Source organism: Eumetopias jubatus, unplaced genomic scaffold, assembly GCF_037043125.1.
Source record: "Eumetopias jubatus isolate StellerSeaLion01/CBP00866 unplaced genomic scaffold, mEumJub1_p1.0 scaffold_5, whole genome shotgun sequence".
In the NCBI taxonomy this organism is placed as follows: Eukaryota; Metazoa; Chordata; class Mammalia; order Carnivora; family Otariidae; genus Eumetopias; species Eumetopias jubatus.
In genome coordinates this window covers 69,864,125-69,879,760 of record NW_028274811.1, presented here as the reverse complement: position 1 = coordinate 69,879,760, position 15,636 = coordinate 69,864,125, and the positions used below count along the sequence as shown (strand labels likewise).

Genomic DNA, 15,636 nt, shown 5'->3' with positions numbered 1-15,636 from the left:
TATATACAATTTTGCTTAACTGTATATTAATATAGACACATTCTTTTTCTTTTTAATTAGACATTCTGCTATGAAGTAAAATGTAGTACCTATAGAGTAAATTTTACTTCAGACCGTTATTTCCTAAGCATGACTTTGCATCAGATTTAGCTACAGAGCTTTTTAACACTAATTCCTGGACCAGATCTCCCGCCTAAAGAAACATTATCTCTGAAGATGAAACCTAAGAACAGGCAATTCGAAAAGCTCTGAGAGTTAGTCTCTGGACCTTTGCAAATGATCACTCTTCCCAAGTACAAGAGAAACTTCACTAACTTCAAGGTAGTTGGCTTGTAGCGTTCTATTATGGTGCCCACTCATCTCTGCATGGTTTCCTTTTGAAATTACAATTGAAAAAATAAAGTGACCACATAAGATACCAACTTAGTATTATACTGATAAATGTATGTCTTTAGAAGGCAAATTTGAAATCCTTTTTTTTTTTTTTTTTTTTTAGGGGAGTTACTGGGAGAGGTTGGGAGATTGGAGAATAATCTTGGAGTCTATTTTGAAATTTTCTCTATTCTTCCCTGGGATATTTTATTTGTTTACTCATTTTCTTTTCATCTTGCTGGGTAAGTTTCCCCCACTTTATCCCTGTTAGCATTGTGGCAAAAAGCCTAGATCTGACACATATCTGACAAGAGAGCTCTCCTTGCTGGCTCTTCTCCAAGTGTGGTCTTTGGACCAGCAGCATGGACATCACCTGGAAATCTGTACGAAATGCAGACTCTCTGGCTCGACCAGAACTAGCATATGAGAATCAACGCTTTAGCAAGATTTCCAGGTGATTTGTGTGTATAATAAAATATTGGAAGTACTGGTTTGTAGTAATGGTGACAATCTAAGGCCGATGGAATAAAAAAAGAGGAAATACGAGGCGGGTGTGAATTAGTTTCCTGGGGCTGCCATAGCAGAGTACCACAAACTGGGTGACTTAAAACAATAGCAATTTATTCTTCCACAGTTCCGGAGACTAGTAGTCCAAAATCAAGGTATCAGCAGGGACTTGTTCTATCTATGGTATTGGAGAAGACAAAATTCTACCACAAAATTAGTTTGACCATAAAAGTAAGCCCTAAAATAAAGAAAAAAAATAATTATAGCTAAAACTATAACCACATTGAGAGGCAAACGGAAAATATCTTAGGATCAGGGCAAGAAAATGAAGGGAATCCTTATAACAGCCAGAAAAGACAAGAGCAGGACCAGAGAGGCAGCTCCAAGATAGTAATGTCTCTTTAAAAGCTCTTGACCGTTTGTAGTAGGCATCTGTTTCTGTTGGCCCAGCACTGGTTCTCCGTCTTTCCTCTAATTAAGAAAACTCTCATCATCCTAACATTTCAGTGCAGGACGTCAACCAGTTTCCCTACCCCCTTCCTCCCAAGGGTGAAACACATGACTCTTTAATTTCTGTCCTGCACATCTAAATCTGGGTGAGTCCCAAAAATGCAGTGAGTGGCAAAGCAGAGTCATTTCGGTTGTCATGCTGGAAGACACTAACCAGATGTGTCAGTCTGTCCACTGAGAACACCACAGTAACCCTAGCCACTGTCCTCCCCAAGTGCCAGTTGTTTAACTTCTTTTGTTCTAAGCTACACAAGTGTCTTTCCAAATGTTTTTCATTTGTTTTAAGTCTAACATGTTTAATGTTTATTTTTAACTTATTATTTTAGACTATTTATTATTTTATTATAATTTATCGTTAATTATTTTAATAGGGCCAGGAGTTTGCCCCAGTTGGTTTCTATTGCTTACAACAAATGAACCTAACTGTTAACGAAATTATTGGTGGGGAGAACACATATTGCCCACAGCCACCCCACTAAAACAACCTGACTGTAGTCTCCATCCATGACAAATAGGACTCTTGAAATATAAGAAAGATCTTCTCAGTTTTGTTTTTTTTTTTTTTTCAACTGATTTTACCAGCTATCATTACTGCCCTGTATTTCAAGCTGAGTCATTCTTCCCTTCTGAGCCACCCAAATTGCCAGGGGGCACAAAAGAGCGACTCACTCTTGTTACGCTGCTTGTAGACACCAATAATCTTCTTTATGTTGCCTCCAGTTTCTCATTGTGGTTTTCATGATATTTGCAATATTAAGGGGATTAAAGAAAAGTACTCCAAAGTTTCTAATTAGAACTATTTTCAAAGAGAATCCCTATTGTGCCAGACTAAATGTGATCTTTTCAAGCAAAGATTAGCCTAAAGACTTCATCCTGGCCAACACTAAAATGTGTGTCTTTTGAACTCTACTGATAAAATTTAATTTGATCAAGGTCTATCAGCTTCTCCAAATCCATACTCCTTATTCTCCTCAATCTCCCTTCACATTAATTTCCTTAATTTTATCTTCTGACATATAAGGAAGAGTAAACCCAAAACTGTAGCTGTTTTGAAATTATAGTGAATCATGAATGTCATAGTGAGGACTTACTTAATGTAATTCATAGTGAGGACTTTGTACTTACATGTAATTCTTTTTTTTTTTTTTTAAGATTTACTTATTTATTTGAGAGAGAAAGAGCGGACCTGCTCAAGCAGACTCCTGGCTGAATGCAGAACGAGAAGGGGGGCTCCATCCCATGACCATGAGATCATGACCTGAGCCGAAATCAAGAGTCAGACACTTAACTGACTGAGACACCCAGGCGCCCCTTAAATGTACTTGTTTAATGTTCTTTTTAAAGATTTATCTGAGAGAGAGAACTTTGCCCACTTGAGCACAGGGAGGGGATTGTGGGAAGGGGCAGAAGGAGAGGCAGATAAAAGTCTTACGTAGACTCCATGCTGAGCTCGAGCCTTACTCAGGACTCAATCTCATGAGCCTGAGATCAGAACCTGAGCCAAAACCAAGAGTCCAACGCTCCACCAACTGCACCACCCAGGTGCCCCTCTTTAATGTTTCTGATCAAGATAAAGAAGTGACATTTATCAATTGCATATTACATGCCTGGAACTATATTTATTATCCATTGATTTCCTGCTTATGATCGGTGAAGATTTAGCTCTCTTAAATCCACCTATGACTTCTAATATTTAAGCCTCAGAAGATTTTTTTAAGATCAGTGACAGTATGTATATCTACTTTGTTAAAAGGGGATATATGCTCCTTCCCATTCTCCTCACTTTCTTTCTCTTTGTAGCTGTTAAATTCTGTCATAGGAATGTTTCCCTTTTTACCTTACTGGGATTGGTAACATTTTTATATATATCTCAACTGTTCAGGGGTTTGTCTAAAGGTTTAACACTGAAATAAAAACAACAACAACAATGGTATTGCTAAGACTATGTGAATAGTCTTCATGGCAGCAAATGTAGTATAGTTGTGATTATATGTCTTTTTCTACACTCTGTTTTTCATAAAGTTTTTAATGGTCTTTCTCTTTTTTTTCCCCATTATCTCCCATAATTTCTTCCAACATTTTCAAACATACTACCTGGTCCATGGAAACTTCTTTTTCTAGATCCCCAGTCCCTGCTGCCTCCAGCCTCCGAACCGACCACACTGCAGGCCTGGAGCACAACTATCACAGAGACTGCTCACCTTGCACCCCCAGGTCAGAGACCGTTTTCCAAATCTCCTTGTTCCTAACATTCTCCCTCCACTCTCCAGTATCTTTTAAAGAGAGGGGACCTGGGAAATAAATGGACTAATTCTTACGTTCCTGAAAATGTTTTTATTCCGCTTTTACATTTAACTGATATTTAAGCTGGGTATAGAATTCTTGGTTGAAAATCACTTTCTTGCAAAGGTTTGACAGCGTTCCTCCATTGTCTTCTCCCGGTACTGCAGATGAAAAATCAGATAAAAGCCTGAGTCTTAATCCTTTATTTCCTTTTCATCCACCTTAAATTTCTTCTCTCTATTCTAAGCTTTCTGTACTTTCAGTGTTGTTTCTAGTTGTAGGCATTTTTTTCATTTGTTCTATCTATCACTTAGCAGAAACTTTCCATCTGAGAACTCAAGGCTTCCTTTAGCTCTCTAAATATTTCCTTTCTCCATTTTCTCTGACCTCTCCTTCTGGAAGTGCTATTAATTAGATCCTGGATTTCTAGGACAACTCTTTTTCTGATAGCTCTTCTTCTATCTTGTTTTCTTGATTCTTTGCACTATATTTTCAGCAATTTCCTTAATTTTATCTTCTTATCCTTCTATTTATATTTTCATATTGGGAAGTATGTATTCAGTTTCCCAGGATTCTTACTTAGTGTCTGATTATTCTTTTATTACAACATCTTATCTGCTTCAATTTCTCTGATAAACTTATTAGGACTTTTTGTTTGTTTAAGAATTCTTTGTTCCCTAAATTATTTGTATTTCCTTATGCCATGCTTATATGTATTTCCTGCTACATTTATTTTATTTTGCAGGCTTTCTTCAAATGTCTAGGGATCTTGGTTGTGTTTTTATATTTAGAAAGAGGCATCAGAAAGGCATCAGTTTAGGAGACATAAGCTTCTGAGTCCTTAAATTCCAGAATAATTTTGTGTTAGGGCATCAGTAACCCGCTGTGCTACTAGGTTGCCAATGTTTCCCCCAGGCAGTGTTTTCAGTGCCTCTGGATAAATATCTTGTTTGTGCTTTTGTTTTGGATTGGGATAAAAGCCTAATTGTCAGATGTTTTGAACTAGGGGGCCAGAAGGGGGGAAAGGGGAAACATGGCCCACTGTGGCTTGGTATTCTCTGGAGGACCTGGATGTCTTAGCTCCACTTCTCACATTACCCTTCCTTAATCTCTCAGTTTTGAGAACAGATGTTATCTAGGTACTGTAATTAGGCAGCTTTCTGCATTTTCCTAGGAAGCTGTCAAAAAATACAGATCCCTGGGGTACCTGGGGGACTCAGTCATTAAGCATCTGCCTTTGGCTCAGGTCACGATCCCACAGTCCTGGGATGGACCCCCGTGTTGGGCTCCCTGCTCAGCGGGGAGACTGCTTCCCCCTCTGCCTCTCACCCCGCTTGTGCTCTCTCTCTCAAATAAATAAAATCTTTAAAAAAAAATTATTTATAAAAAAAAAAGTACAGATCCCTGGATTCTACTTAGGGATTCTGATTCAGCACCTCTAGACTGGGCCTAGGTATCTATATTTCTTTTTCTAATACCTTCCTGGCTTATGTACACAACCAGTTTGGAGCACCACCAAGTTACTAGTGACTTGGGGAAGAGGTAACTTTATAAGACAAGCAGAGGTAGGAGCCTCATGACCTGGCAAATGCCTGTGCGTGGGGAGAAGGAAGAAGACGGAGTGAAAAACAACAACCAGGTTTTAACCCTGAGTGACTCCAAAAGTGATAGTGAAATTAGCGTAAATAGGAAAGTGAAAAGGAGTACTTCCTTCTTGATTTCTTCTTCCAGATACTGTACCAAATGCCACCCCTATGAATATTACCAAAGAGCTCCTTATGTAGAAAAATTACTAATAAGAATGTTAGATTACAATAAAATAATGAATAAAGAGATGTGTGAATATATTCTCAGGCTGGAGAACTAGTATATATGCACAAGCTAAACAATCCACTTTTGACCATTTATGAAGTTGTATTAGAAAAATACGCATAGAGCATTCCAAAACTGAACGTGAATAATCTACTAGTAGAGAATTCCTGGTTTTCTTTCAATCAAGTGTCTTAATTTCTCAAATGTAAAAGAGCAAAATTCAAATATACAATACCTCTTACGCTTAATATACCTGAACACAAAAGTGCAAAAAAACTCACAATATCTACAACTCTTCATAAGGCTTATATTCTTACTAAAATATTGCTGTTCACACAGTTCAATTTCTATTAACAGTACAGCCTGATGACTCATTTTGTACATTTATAGTCTAATGAGGATTTTTAGATCTGCAATACCTGTAATGACAAATAGCTCCTTCACATTAAAACACCTATTTTGGGGGGAAACAGTTCTATAACAATATTGAATTTTTTATTTTTTAAAATTAAGGTATAATTTGGGGTGCCTGGGTGGCTCAGTCATTAAGTGTCTGCCTTCTGCTCAGGTCATGACCCAGGGTCCTGGGATCAAGCCCTGCATTGGGCTCCCTGCTCAGCCAGAAGTCTGCTTCTCCCTCTCCCACTCCGCCTGCTTGTGTTCCCTCTCCTGCTGTGTCTCTCTCTCTGTCAAATAAATAAATCTTTAAAAATAAATAAATAAAATTAAGGTATAATTTATATGCGGTAATTTTTAGTCTTCTCAGTGCAAAATTCTGTAAATTTTGACAAACATATAGTCATATAACCACAAGCAAATAAAAGAAATTTCATCACTCCTCAAGTTCCCCACAAACTCATTTGAAGTCAGATCCTAATCTCCCCCAAATCTCTGGCAACGACTGATCTCTTTCCTCTCTATTTTTCCCCTCTCCAGATTGCCATATAAATCAGGGAGGACAGCATTTTGAATTTGGCTTCTTTCATTTAAATGGCTTAATGCATATAAGATTCATCCATTTTCTTGCATCTTATGAGTTTGTTCCTTTTCATTGCTCATAATATTCTATTATATGGATGTACCACAGTTAATTTATCCAAATATTGATATTTAACCATTTACCAATAACTTTATTTGAAGAAGATGGTTTCATGACTATTAAATTATTCTATTTATCAAAAAGGGAAAAATTATATAAATTCCCTTTTGCCTTGAATTCTTTAGTATTTGACTATATATTAGGTATAGTTAGTACAAAAACTATATTTTTTATATAACTGAAAAAAGTAGATATCTATTCTCTCTTTAATTGTGGGTATACATTTGAAGCAGACATTATAATTTGAAGGGTTTTCTTTATCTAGAATGGGAATAACAACATATACTATTATTTTTGCTGATAACACCAGATAATGTTTTGTTTAAACTTCTGAAGGTAAATGCTATATGAAGGCCTTAATCAACCCAGATCTCTGAAATGGCTCACTTCCCATTGCAACCCTGTTAATCTTTTAGCCCATGGAGGCAACAGGTGGGTTAGCAAATAGCTAACAGAAGGACAACTGTTGTCCTTCAGGATCAGTGCCAATGGAAAAAAGTGCCCTGAAATACAGATCTCAGGCCTGACATGATGAAAATCTAATGCCACAGCTGTTGTCTCTCACAAACTGTCACTCATCATGGTTTTTTTTTTTTAATGTTTTTTAATTGAAGTACAATTGACATATACACCATTGTATTAATTTCAGGGGCATAGCATAATGGTTCAATATTTGTATATATTATAAAATGATCACTACAATAGGTCTAGTTATCATCTGTCACCATAGTTACATGTTTTTTCTTATGATGAGAACCTTCTAGATTTATTCAGCAACTTTCAAGTATGCAATACATTACCGACTATAGTCACAATGCTGTACATTACATCCTCGTGACTTATTTATCAACTAGAAGTTGGTACCTCATGATCCCCTTACCCAATTCGCTCATACCCGTCCCAATCTATGAAGTTTGTTTTTTTTGCTTTATTATGTTCCACATATAAGTGAAATCATATGGTACTGGTCTTTCTCTGACTTATTTCACCTGACATGATACACTCAGGGTCCATCCATGTTGTCACAAATGGCAGAATTTCATTCTTCTTTACGACAGGGTAGTATTCCACTATATATATGTGCACCACATCTTTTTATCCATTCATCCATTGACAGACACTTGGGTTGTTTCTAAATATTGACTATTGCAAATAATGCTACAATGAACAAAGGGGTGCACATATTTTATTGAATTGGTGTTTTTGTTTTTATTTTTGGATAAATACCCAGAAGTGGAATTACTTGATCATATGGTAGTTCTATTTTTAGTATTTCAAGGAACCTCCATATTGTATTCTATAGCAGCTGCAACACTTTACATTTCCATCAAGAGTGCACAAGGGTTCTCTTTTCTCTACATCCTTGCCAACACTTGTTATTTCTTGTCTTTTTAATAATAGCCATTTTGACAGGTGTAATGTGTATCTCATTATGGTTCTGATTTGCATTTCTCTGATCAAGAGTGATGTTAAGCATCTTTTCATATGCTTGTCAGCCATCTTCTTCTTTGGAAAAATGTCTACTCAGATCCTCTACCCATTTTTTAATCAGTCTGTTTGTTTTTTGGTAAGGATATTAACCCTGTATCGGATATGTAATTTGCAAATATCTTCTCTCACTTAGTAGGTAGCCTTTTCATTTTGTTGATAGTTCCCTTTGCTGTGCAGAGGCTTTCTAGTTTGATGTAGTGCCATTTGTTTATTTTTGCTTTTGTTTCTTTTGCCTTTGGAGTCAGGTCCCAAAAATCATCACCAAGACCAATGTCAAGAACTTACCCCCTATATTTCTTCTAGGAGTCTCATGGTTTCAGGTCTCACATTTTAGTCTTTGATCTATTTTGAGTTAATTTTTGTGTATGGTGTTAGTGATATAGTTTTATTCTTTTGCATGTGGTTGTCCAGTTTTCCCAACACCATTTATTGAAGAAACTGCCCTTTCCCATGGAACATTCTTGCCTCCTTTGTTATAAATTAATTGACCACATATGCATGGGTTTATTTTGGGGCTCTTTATTCTGTTCCAATGATTCATGTGTCTGTTTTTATGCCAATACCATGCTGTTTTGATTACTACAGCTTTATAACATAATTTGAAATCAGGGTGCATGATGCCTCTTTGTTATTTTTGTCACAATTGCTTTGGCTATTTTCAATACTTTGTGTTTCCATACACATTTTAGAATTTAGGATTTTTTGTTCTAGTTCTGTGAAAAATGTTGGTATTTTGATAGGGATTTTGTTTAAACTGCAGATTGCTTTGAGTAATATGGGCATTTTAACAATATTAATTCTTCTAATCCATGAGCATGGAGTATGTTTCTGTTTATTTGTCTTTTTTAATTTCTTTCATCAATGTCTTAGTATTCAGTGTACAGGTCTTTCACCTCTTTGATTAAATTTATTCCTAGGTATTTTATTCTTTTTTAATGCAATTATAAATGGGATTATTTTCTTAGCTTCTCTTTTTTAAAAACTTCTTTATTTTTATTTAAATTCAATTAACATATGATGAATTATTGGTTTCAGAGGTAGAGGTCAGTGATCCATCAGTCCTTATATAACACCCAATGCTTATTACATCACACGCCCTCCTTAATGCCCATCACCCAGTTACCCCAACCCTCCACCCCTCTCCCCTCCAGCAACCCTCAGTTTGTTTCCTATGCTTAAGAGTCTCTTATGGGGGATGCCTGGGTGGCTCTGTCAGTTAAGCATCTGCCTTTGGCTCAGGTCATGATCCCAGGGTCCTGGTATCGAGTCCCGCATCAGGCTCCCTGCTCCACGGGAAGCCTGCTTCTCCCTCTCCCTCTGCCTGCTGCTCCCCCTGCTTGTGCTCTCTCTCTCTCCCTGACAAATAAAAATCTTAAAAAAAAAAAAAAAGTCTCTTATGGTTTGTCTCCCTCTCTGGTTTCATCGTTTTATTTTTTCCTCTCTTCCCCTATGATCCTCTGTTTTGTTTCTGAAATCCCACATATCAACAAGACTTAATTTCTCTGATAGTTTGTTAGTATATAAAAATGCAACAGGTTTTGTATATTGATTTTGTACCCTGAACTTAACTGAATTGATTTATTACTTTTAACCAGAGTTTTGGTGGAGTCTGTAAGGTTTTCAATAAAATCGTGTTGTTCATGAATAGTGACAGTTTTACTTTTTCCTTTCCAATTTGGATGTCTTTTATTTCTTTTCCTGCTTAACTGCTCTGGTTAGGACTTCCAGTACTATGTTGCGTATCCCTGTCTTGTTCTTTTTTTTTTTTTTTTTTAAAGATTTTATTTATTTATTCATGAGAGACAGAGGGGGAGAGAGAGAGAGAGAGAGAGAGAGAGAGAAGCAGAGGGAGAAGCAGGCTCCCGAGGAGCAGGGAGCCCGATGCGGGACTCGATCCCAGGACCCTGGGATCATGACCTGAGCCGAAGGCAGACGCTTAACCATCTGAGCCACCCAGGGGCCCCCCTGTCTTGTTCTGATCTTAAAAGCTTTTAGGGATGCCTTGGTGGCTCAGTTGGTTAAGCTTCTGACTCTTGACTTTGGCTCAGGTCGTGATCTTGGGGTCCTGGGATTGAGCCCCACATTGAGCTCCGCAGTGAGCGCAGAGTCTGCTTGTCCTCCCTCCCCCAACTTGTGCTCTAAAGTAAATAAATAAAATCTTAAAAGAAAAGCTTTTAGCTTTCCACTACTGAGCGTTAGCTGTGGTCTCCTCATATAGGGCCTCTACTGTGCTGAGGTATGCTCCATCTATACCTTTGTGAAGTTTTTTTTTTTTTTAATCTAAAAGTATGAATTTTGTCAACTACTTTTTCTGCATCTGAGATCATTTTTATTCCTTCACATTTTTAATGTGGTGTATCACAGTTACTGATGTGCAGATTGTGAACCATTCTAGCATCCCTGGAATAAATCACACTCAATCGTGGTGAATGATTCTTTCAATGTAATGTTGAATTCAGTTTGCTTGTATTTTGTTGAAGATTTTTTCATCTATGTTCATCAAGAACACTGGTCTGTAGTTTTCTTTTCTGTAGTGTCTTTGACGGGTTTTGGCATGAGCGTAATGCTGGCCTTGTAAAGTAGAAGAATTGGTATTAAAATTTTGGAATGTTTGGTGTCATGAGTGAAGCTGTCTCTTCCTGGACTTCAGTTTGTTGGGAGGTTTTTAATTACTGATTCAATCTTGTGGCTGTTTTGTAATTCTTCTTTGTTCCTTTCTTCCCTTATGCCTTGATGACTTTATGTAATATTATACTCGGATTCCTTTATCTTTTATGTGTCTACTGTAGGTTTTCTCTTTGTGGCATCATGAAGCTCACATATAACAGCCTATTTGTATAACCATCTATTTTAAGATGATACAAGTTAAGTCTGAACACATTTTAAAACTCTGCATTTTTACTGCCCCCACCCCCAATTTTGTGTTTGATGTCACATTTTACATCTTTTTATTCTGTATATCCCTTAAGTATTTATTGTAGTTATAGTTTTTACTATTTTAGCCTTCATACTAGCTTTTTAAATGATTAATCCACTATCTTTTCTATATATTTACATTTATCAGTGAGATTTTTACTTTCATATGTCTTCTTATTGCAAATTAGTGCCCTTTCCTTCCAGCTTAAACAATTCCCTTTAACATTTGTTGTAAGGCTGGCTTAGTGGTGACGAACTCCTTTAGCTTTTTCTTGTCTGGGAAACTCTATCTCTCCTTCAGTTCTGAATGATAACCTTGCTGGGTAAAGTATTCTTGGTTGGAATTTTTTCCTTTCAGCACCTAAATATATCATGCCACTCCCTTTGGACCTTAAAAAGTTTCTGCTAAGAAATTTGCTGACAGCCTTATGGGGAAGGAAGAGGTTCCCTTGTATATAACAAGTTGTTTTTCTCTTGCTGCTTTTAATCACTCATCATGTTTTAATTTCATAGTTTTGATTTAATCTTTTCTAAATACAGCACTGGATAAATACAGAACCAGATAACAAGAGTCCCCAGCAAAGGAGCCAGACTGGTATTAGCATCACCCCCTTTCACCACCTCCCCAGTCCTCTGAGTTTTATTTTTTGGGGATGATGGCATCTCTAGGACACTACTTTATGTTCATGAGGGCCAGAGCTTCTGCACTAGCTCATAAGCTTTACAGAAATCACAGAGTTTTGATTTCATGGTGACTTCTTAATCTTTCTTATCATACTAACCAGGATGCTTTTACCAGACATTTTGAGTTGTAACACATAGTGGAGTTGGGTCTAAAGAAAACCATCAGATTTTTCAATGGTGTGCCCTAAGATTTCACCCTTCTCTAAGATTTTTAATTTAAAAAAACTATTTTCAGGCATGGGTTACATTCTTTTTCTTAAGAAGCCACCTTTTAAAAAACTCTAGGGGTGCCTGGGTGGCTCAGTTGGTTGAGTGTCCTACTTTTGGTTTCAACTCAGGTAATGATCTCAGGATCATGGGATCGAACCCCACATCAGGCTCGGCACAGAGTCTGCTTGATATTCTCTCCCTCTCCCTCTGCCCCTTCCTTTGCTTGTGCTCTCTAAAATAAATAAATAAAATCTTTGAAAAATGCTATATTGAATTATAGCTTTATATATAATAAAATGTACCCATTCTAAGTGTACAATCTTAACAAATGTATATACTTAGTGAATATCCCAACACCTTCCCCCGAACCAAAGCCTCCCTAATGCCCTTTTTTAGTCAGTTCTCCCTCTACTCCCAAACTCAGGCAACTGTTCTTTCTATCATGATAGATTAGTTTTACTTTTCCAAGAATATTCTGTAAACAGTATATATTCTTTTGGGGTCTGGCTTTTTTATTTAGTGTAAACCTTTTGAGGTTCATCAATGTTGTTGTATGTATCTATAACTAGTTCTTTCTTTCCTCCTGAGTAGTATTCCATTTTATGGATATAACACCACTTGTTGATCCATTTGCCTATTGATGGACATTTGGATAGTATCCATACAGGGGCTGTTATGAGTAAAGCTGCCATGGATATTTCTGAATAAATTTCTGTGCAGTATTCATTTCTCCTAGGAAAATATCTAAAAGCAAATGCCTGGGTTGTATGATAAAGTATGTGTTTAGCTTTTAAGAAACTACAAGCTACTTTCCAGAATGGTTGTATCATTTTGAATTCCCACCAGTAATACAGCTGACCCTTGAACAATGTGGGCTTAAAGGCCCCAACCCTAAATGGAGTTGAAAATCTGAGTATAACTTTGACCCCCCCCCCCCGCCGAAAAACTTAACTACTAATAGCCTATGGTTGACCAGATTCCTTACCAATAACATAAAGAGTCAACTAATACATATTTTATATGGGTTACATACTATATTCTTTTAATAGAGAAAAGATTAAGAAAATCATAAGAGAAAATATATTTATAGTACTACATTATACTTACAAAAAAAAATCCATGTATGAGTGGACTCACATAGTTCAAACCCATGTTGTTCAATGGTCAACTGTATAATATATTCATTGAACATAAGTGCTATCGAGAAAAGTAATAAAAAAAAATAAAAAGGCAAGTAGGTTTTGCTATTTACAGAAGATGGTAAGAAAAGGTTTCCTAAAAAGAAGACATTTGAGCCAAAGCCTGAAGGAAGTAAAGGAGAATGACATGAAAATATCTGGGAGAACAACATTCAGAAGGCAAAAAGAACAGCACATGCAAAAGGGTATTCATTCCTTGGTGAGTTTGAGGAATTTCAAAGAGGCCAAGGGATCTGCAATAGAATGAGAGAGAGGGAAAACAGGAGAAGGGCTCGGAAAGGTAGGGAGTTCAGCTCACGTAGGGCCTTATAGGCCAATGAACTTTGGAAGGAATGAAATGGGAAGTCACTGGAGGATTTTGAGCATTAAAGGGACACAATTTATCTTATTATTTTAGAAGAATCACTTTCATGTGGGAAACAGACTATAGGAAGCAAGCATGAAAGTAGGCAGACCAGTTAGAACATTATTATAATTGCCCAGATAGAAGACTAGACCAGTATGGTGGCAGTGAAGCTGAGCTGGCAATGTGGCCAATGGACGAAAGAGTCCTGGTGAAAGAGGAGTCAAACCTAATTAGGTCAAGCTAATTACAAATCCATACTTCCTTTAAGCACAAGAAAAAGAAGAAAAAGGGAGAAAAAAAGAATACAGTTTGTGTGGTTAAAAACTGGCAAGAAACTAAGTTGAAACTCATGGTCACTGGCAAAGCCAAACTGTTTTAATCACCCAAAATAGCCTCAATCTAAATAGCTCAATGTGTCTGCCTGAAATAAATTTAATGTTATGGAAAAAAATGTAATATACCGATTATAATGCCAATTATGAACACTTCAGAATTTGGGGCATATAAAAATACTTCTCTCAAGGTTTGGAAAATAACAGTAAAGTAAAACAAGAACCACAGCAATCCTATGAAATGAGATGAACAACTATTAATCCTACTATTCCATAGTTTATAAATTTTAAGTCCAGATAAAGATATGGCCCCTTTGGGCCAAATCGAATGCACTGGGGACTAGGATCAGTCTGCTGATTCTACGTCTGGCCCAGATACACTCTTTGATCAATTGCTGATGCTTACTCAGGACTGTCAATCTTTTCTGCCTATTTTAATTGAAGATATCAAATACCAATACCTTTAATACTCAAGATATACATCCTAAAACACCTGTAGACGACTCTAAGATATCCTACAAGGCGTTAGCAGTTTTCATAGGCCCACCAAATGATAGCTCAACAAAGCAGAAAGAACTTAGAAGAACCACTTTCTAAGAAAACTTGATGATATTTATTGGCTACCCTAAATATTTTGAAATATCTCATGCTGCTTTAACTGTGTGGACTTCCTTTCCCTGTATTTTTCTTTTTTATTTTTTTTCCCAAAGATTTTATTTATCCATTTCATAGAGAGAGACAGTGAGAGAGGGAACACAAGCAGGGGGAGTGGCAGAGGGAGAAGCAGATTTCCCGCTGAGCTGGGAGCCCCACGCAGGGCTCGATCCCAGGACCCCAGGATCACAACCTGAGCCAAAGGCAGAGGCTTAACAACTGAGCCACCCAGGTGCCCCCCCCCCATGTATTTATCAATAGCAAAATCTGTTCAAATGTACGTGTGTGTTGCAGGTACGGGGTTGAAAGGGATGGTTTCCAAATTCACAAAGAAAGAATATCTGTAAACACATTTAAACAAAGCAGGTTTAGGAACTGTAATTTTTACTTCTCTGATGCTGACCATATGATAATTACATTTCCCCTAAAATAAAAAAATAAAAATAAAAGAGAGGGCTATAGAATTTAACTCTACCAAACATTTGGGTTCTGTGGATTCTTTTATTACACTGTAACTATTTCGCATATGTCTGGAGCAAGCACCAGTAATTAGGCCATAATGGTAACTTGTCACTCTTAAACACAACAGCTGTGTGTATTTGGAAAGATTAAAAACTAGATTGTTCAGTAATTCTGGGAGCCTTGTTTACCAAGCTAAGATGGCTAGCAAGACTCTTACTGTTTACTTGATATGATGTACTTGTTATTTTATTAAATATTTAAGACTGCATAGTTTAAAATTTTATATAGAAAGCTTTTTACCTAATTTTGAAGAGAATTAAAGGAGTATTTCTAAGGCTCTAATTTTAATTTAATTCTTTATAGTGCCCAATAACATGCCACATACAATTTGGTGCGTGATTTCTTTTTGTCATCAATCATGACCCATTACATCTATACACACACATATTTTAGTATTAAAATTTATTTTCTTGGTTATTCCCTGTAATTGTTCAGGAAGTAGTATTTCTGTTTTATAGACAAAGGTATAAATATTCAAGTATGCTACACAAGCTAAAAATCACATGAGAGTAGAATGAGTAGCAGAACATGATTAATTTTGTATTTACACATCAGTGAGCCTCAAACATCTTCGTTTCTGGGCTGTTTTTCTGGTGAGATGTTTGCTGTGTTTCCTGATGGAGAGACTCCAAATGCACATTTTATACTAATATAAGTTGAGAGCAGAATAAATTCTTAGTGAGAATGATCACCTCTTCC

The 15,636-nt window shown here is 36.8% G+C and overlaps 1 protein-coding gene across 5 annotated transcripts in view; it reads left to right on the top strand.

The window, feature by feature from the left end:
* The window catches only part of LOC148164369 (uncharacterized), a 106,232-nt gene that overhangs the window by 26,815 nt on the left and 63,781 nt on the right, over window positions 1-15,636 (top strand). For 4 of the 5 annotated variants that reach the window (XR_015768192.1, XR_015768191.1, XR_015768190.1 and 1 more), the window contains 3 exons: window positions 497-614; window positions 2,542-2,707; window positions 3,511-3,603. The gene's annotated coding sequence lies outside the window, so the exon portion shown is untranslated. The remainder of the gene's footprint in view (window positions 1-496; window positions 615-2,541; window positions 2,708-3,510; window positions 3,604-15,636) is intronic. The other variant, XR_015768188.1, reaches the window with a different exon arrangement.